We start from the raw sequence: 6,000 nt of genomic DNA on the forward strand, positions 1-6,000 counted from the left end.
GTCTCAGTCAGTCTCACACACACACACACACCCCGTGTGCGGGAGCCTAGGGCTGGGGGCAGGGGAGAGCGCCCCCCCCCCCCCGGTCTGCCCGCACGGCGCAGACCCCGGGCGTTGCGGCTGGTTTCAGTCAATAGCAGCAGCTGTGACCGGGAGCGTTTGCTGCGGGCTCCGGCGGGGGGGGGGGGGGGACGCCGGACGGGGGGGAGGCTCACAGCCCCAACGCGCTGGGGAAAGCGCCGGGGGCAGCCGGCCCAGCCGTGTGGGCTCGGTTTGGCCAAGGGACCGCTGTGCCGTGCCTGGGGGGCAGACACCTGGGGGGAGGGGGGCGGGTCTTAGCATGGCTGATGGGCTGAGAAAAGGGACGTGTAAGGAAGACAAGTGTGTATGTATGCGGGGGTGTGTGTGTGTGGGGATGATAGGTGGGATATACGGGGACAGATCGATAGATGACCTGTACCTATGGGGAATATGGGTGGATGGATGGACGGACGGACAGACAGAAGGCTGCATAAAGGGCTGGCTGGACGGGGGCTGTGTATGGGGATGGACAGACAGAGGGCTGTGAGCAGTGATAGATGGCCAGCCAGAGGGCTGTGCATGGGGATGGATGGACAAAGACAGACAGACAGAGGATGGGGTACAGGGCTGACTGGACAAAGAGCTGAGTATGGGGCTGGACAGACAGAGGGCGGTGTACAGGGATGGACGGACAGACGGAGGGCGGTGTACAGGGCTGGCTGGACAGACGGAGGGCGGCGTACGGGGATGGACGGACAGACGGAGGGCGGCGTACGGGGATGGACGGACAGAGGGCGACAGCTGCATAGACGCAGCCAGCAGCATTAGCTCTGTTATTAAACTTCTTGGCAGGCTTGACTCTTTCATTTCTTTCTGGCTGATCAGTTCCAGAGCTGCCCTGGGAGTCACCATAGGGGGATGGTTCCCTTCAATCCCCCCCCCCCGAACATCCCCCACTCCCAAGGTATCCCCAGGTCTCCTTTCCCCACCTACAGCTGAATGCAGCCGGGGCCTGCTCCCTGCATGGGGGTGCGGGGTGGCTGCTGCTCAGTACCATGGACAGCGCCCACTGGCTGCCACCCCTTGAAGTGGGGGAGAGGCCTCGTTTGAGGCCAGCGTGGGGCCTGGTGGGTCACTGTCCAAGCCCTTCACCCCCCAGCTCTCAGGGCAGCATGGGGGGGGGCAGGACAAGTCTGAGGGGAGCCCTAAAAGCCTCACAGCACCTGGCACGAGGCCACCTGGAGCTCCCAAGCGAGGGCCCCTTTGAAACAGCCCTTAGGAGGGGGCAGCATGCACAGGGGACGTGCTCCTGCCTCCTCCCACCCCAAGGGGCACTAGCAGGGGTTGCCATGACACCCTCCCCTGTGAACGGCGCAGGCCTGACCGCTCAGCTTAAAGACCCCTGGGCTCCCCTTCCTGTCCAGCCACACGGTGCCCCTTGAAGAGCTCTCAGGTCCCAGTGCCCCACCAGCCTCCAAGGACAGAAGGGGCAACCACCACGCAGTGGCTCAGTGTGCGTGAGCATGTCTCCCACTAGTGGTTGCCCTGAGCCTGCTGCTTGCAGCTCAGGGACAGCTGGTTTTAGCTCAGCCAGCAGGGGCTTTTGGTGCTGAAGGTCCCAGGTTCAATCCTTGCTATTGACCCTCAGGGTGTTGGCAGCTCTGAGCCCCTGTGCATTGCCCAAGATGGCAGGGGACTCCCAATTAACACAGGGGCAAGGCCAGAGCTGGCATCAACAGGTGCTTTGCCTGTGTGAAGACAGAGCACAGCTGCCAGGCTCTGCGCCTAAGGGCTGCCCTCCCTCACCCTGGCATGCGCAGCGTGCGAAATGCTCTGGCTGGGGGGTGATTTGCTTTCTCTGTATTTACGATGGTTTCACTGAAGCTCAGGCCGTGCATTGGCCCATGAGTGGAAAGGTCAGCGGCTCTCCCAGGAGGGCAGGACAGTTGCTGCCTGTCATCACAGGGGGCCAAGTTCACAGGTGCTCTCAGCTGGCAGCCTGGCTGCTGGAGATGAAGGTAGGGTTGTGTATTCAGGTGTGTGTGTGTGTGTGGGGGGGTGGTTTATAAGCTGGGTGGGTTTTATACGGGTGCGTCACACACAAAACTGCTCCTTGCGTGGGGCAGGCCTCACACCTCGCTGTGTATGAGGGTGCAGCCCCCATTGAGCTGCCCCGATGCGTGAGCAGCTCAGCAGCCGCCCCGCAGAGCGGGCGGGCAAAGGGGCCCTGGAGGGTGAGCTGGCCGGGGGCTGCCTCGGGCTATTGAGGCACTGACGCTCAGGGCTGTAACACCCCAACAATCCCCGTTGTCCGGGTGAAGCCGGCCAGAGCAGGGCCCCGGCCTGTCGGTGAGGCACAGCACTTCCAGGGGACCATTGCCAGGGTGGCTGCATCCCCTAGAGCTGCACCCAACCCAACCCCCACTTCCCAGAGCGCCCCCCGGTCTGGCCCACTGCTCCGTAGAGCTACCCAGCTGGCTGCTGGAGAAAGGGCTCAGTGTGGGGCAGTTTCTTGTGTTAACCGGTGTCAGAAAACGGGTTCCCCGAGTCACACTGGGAGCGTCCTCCGGACCTTTCACCCAAGAAGCCCCTGCAAATATTCGTTCACTAAGTCTCACGCCATCCCCTGAGGTCGCTCGGGGCAGCTCACTCACCTGCCAAATGCAGCCGTCTCTAGGGTGGCACGTGGGAGCTGCACGGCAGCACTGACAAAATAAGGAAAGAAGAGCCCCCCCCCCCCCCCCCAGGTGTACTCGGCGCTACAGAGGGAGTGCAGTTGGCAGGACCAGCCCTTCAAGCTCACGCACAGCACAGCAGACCCCCAAACAAAGAACTAAAAATCCCTCAGATAAGGAGAAGAGGAAAAAAAAAAAAGAAGAGGGACACATGCAAGTCTCAGATGAATCACAAGGTTAGAAGGGAGCGCAAGGGTCAGCTACTCTCACCCCCTGCCAAAGTGAAGGATTTGTTGTGTCCGACCCTGTGAAGAAGGGGGACTGTTCTTAGTGTTTCCTCTGAATAGTGTGGGGGTGCCTCAGTTTCTCCTAGGCAGTTCTTAAGTATCTAGGGGGTGGGGTAAGGGTGTATGATCGTTGCAGAGCCCTAGAGGGCAGGTGTGTGCAGGGGTCTGGACACAGAATGGCCGACACCCTGTTTCCTGGCCACTGATGGCCTGGCCCTTCCCCCCTGTGAGGTGAGAGCTAAAGGGGTGGAGAACAAAGAAATCAGGTGCCCTCCTGGCCCGGGACAGGGACAAAGCCCAGAAGAGGAGGGACTGGAGAGAGTCAGTTTGTGGCTGGCTGGGGACATGGAGTGAAGTACAGACGTGGTTGTCTGGCTCACTGCCCCCCCCCCCCCCAAATGGACCCAGCTGAGTGGTCCTGTTCTCTGCACCTACAAGCTCTGGTTTAGACCGTGTTCCTCTCGTCTAATAAACCTTCTGTTTTACTGGTAGGCTGAGAGTCATGTCTGACTGTGGAGTTGTGGGGCAGGACCCTCTGGCTTCCCCAGGGCCCCGCCTGAGCGGGCTCGCTGTGGGAAGTGCACGGAGGGGCAGAGGATGCTGAATGCTCCGAGGTCAGACCCAGGAAGGTGGAAGCCGGGTGAGCTGTGTGTCCTGCAGACAGTCTGCTCCCAGAAAGGAGCCTTCCCCAGAGTCCTGGCTGGCTTCATAGGGAGCAGTTCCAGAGCATCACCCAGGGACTCCGTGACAGACCCACCCAAGACAGATGGCTAGCGAGCCTCCTTTTGGAGCCCCCCAGTGAAGGGGCTTCACATCACTGAGTGCACGTCTGGAAGGGGCTCCAGCGCTAAGGGCAGGATAAGAATCCCATGAGAATAGACTAGAGAGGCTCCCACCCCAGGATTATGTCTCCTCTGCAAAGGATAGCCACCCCCTTCTACTGAATCCACAGCCCTGCCCCTACGGGGGTCTCTTATCCAAATGCTGACCAGGGCTCCCTCCTGCTTAGCTTTAAAGCACTCCTAGGCCATATGAGCCCAGCTACCAGCACTCACCCATCTCTTTGTGGCAGTCGTAGGTGCCAGGAATCATTGCAATTAACCAGCCCATTGTGCCAACCTTTGTCGATAAATCCAATACATAATTTCACTGCAATTAGCAGCTCCTGGCTCCCAGCTCCCGCTCCGTCCCCATGGCGGGGAAGCAAAGCTGACAGGTAAAGTCGCACACCAGCAGGCCTGCCACTGGCAGAATATCCCCTGAGGTTTGCAAAGTGCCCAGAAAGCCATGGAGCAGAGTCAAAGCCACTCGCTGCCCAAGCAGGGTGCTCCAGAGGCAGCATGGCCTGGGGCCACCTGCTGGAGCCATGCAGCCAATCCCAAGTCACCCCACTTAGCTCTGCCTCAGTTTCCTCTTCAGTAATGAAGGGTTGTCAGGCACGCCATAGCGAGGAAGCACCATGGGCTATAATTCAGGGTATCGAAAGGGCCAAAGCGTTCCTATGAGTTACCAAGTAGCCTCCTACCGTCCAAACTCAGCCACGCGGGCTAAAGTCAGTGTGCTCGCAGCCTAGTGCGGGGATGGGGGCAGTGGGAAGGATGTTCCTAGATAACCACGGGCAGCCTCTCCTGGGGGGGGGGGGGGGGGGGGGGGGGGGGGGAGAACTCTCTCAGGGCTCCTGGCACTAACACAGACTGCTTGCACAGCTGGGGGTGAGTCACTCCCCTGCTCTGTCCCTCAGTTCTCCCCACCCCCCCCCCCCAATTTACAGGGGGACACAGAGTCAGGCTCCCAGCTTGTCTGAGGCAGATCACGGATGTCTGCCAAGTGCTTGGAGGTCCTGGCTGGAAGGAGGCCAGCATGTTATCGCCTGCAGGGAAATGAAGGCCAAGCAGGGAGCAAAATGAGACACAGGCAACGTCTTCAAACTGTTGCCCCAGCAATGGATTTGCCTGGCGCCCTCACACACTGGGTGCTATACAGAGACACAAGAGGGTTGGTCTACACGGCAGCTGAAAACCCACAACTGGCCTGTGCCAGCTGACTCGGGCTACGGGGCGGTTTCGTTGCAGTGTTGACGTTCGGGGTTAGGCTCTGGGAGTCGGGACCCAGCGAGGAGGCAGGGCCAGAGCTGGGGATGCGGCCTGAGCCCAAACATCTACACTGCAATGAAACAGGCCCTGAGCCCAAGTCAGCTGGCCTGGGCCAGCCACAGGTGTCTAATGGAAGTGCAGATCTACCCTAAGGAACACCAGTTAGCATCCTGGGGCCAGCGCCCAACCTCCCACCCTCTGCACTCAGAGCTAAGAGCTCATGGAGCGACCAGGCCTGGATGGAGGTGATGGGCAACAGAGTGGTGAGTCTGGTTGGGGGACAGGGAGACCAAACCCTGCTGCTGACATCATGCCCCCAGCTCCATCCAGATCAACTGCCCTGTGAGCACACATGGCACAAGACTGGCAGGCAGACCCCTGTCCTGGTCAGGAAGGGCCTCGCCCCCCCAGGCACCCCTTGGGAGTGGCTGCATTAGACAGATGTGTCCAGGGACCTGCTGCCAGGCCTATGCCTAGAGCCTGTTAAACGGCTCTTAATGGAGAGCGGTAAAGTTGTTAGTAAAACTGAATTAGCAGCAACAGGCTTAAGAGCCACGGCAGAGCCAGGGCTCGGGGAGCCGTAAAACGGCCCGTACTGCAGGCCTCCGAGGGGCTGACCAGCAGGGCGGGGCCAGCGCTAGCCGCACGCGGGCAGGCTGCAGCATGCGCCTGGCGGAGAGGCCTCAGGGGTTACCAGGCGGTGCTGAGCTCAGTGGCGATGCCATGGCGGGTACATAAGCGAAGCAGGGCCAGCGTTCATGGGCGGGGAGACAATCCCCAGAGGCAGGGCAGGAAACGGGGTGATCTCTAGAGAGAACTGGCTGGCCCATAGAGGGCACACTAGGGACAAGGGGACATGGACAGCACCACCCAGAGCCACTGGGCAATCTGAATTGCTGCTGCTCTGCTGATATTTTGGAGCCA

Source organism: Natator depressus, chromosome 2, assembly GCF_965152275.1.
Source record: "Natator depressus isolate rNatDep1 chromosome 2, rNatDep2.hap1, whole genome shotgun sequence".
In the NCBI taxonomy this organism is placed as follows: domain Eukaryota; kingdom Metazoa; phylum Chordata; order Testudines; family Cheloniidae; genus Natator; species Natator depressus.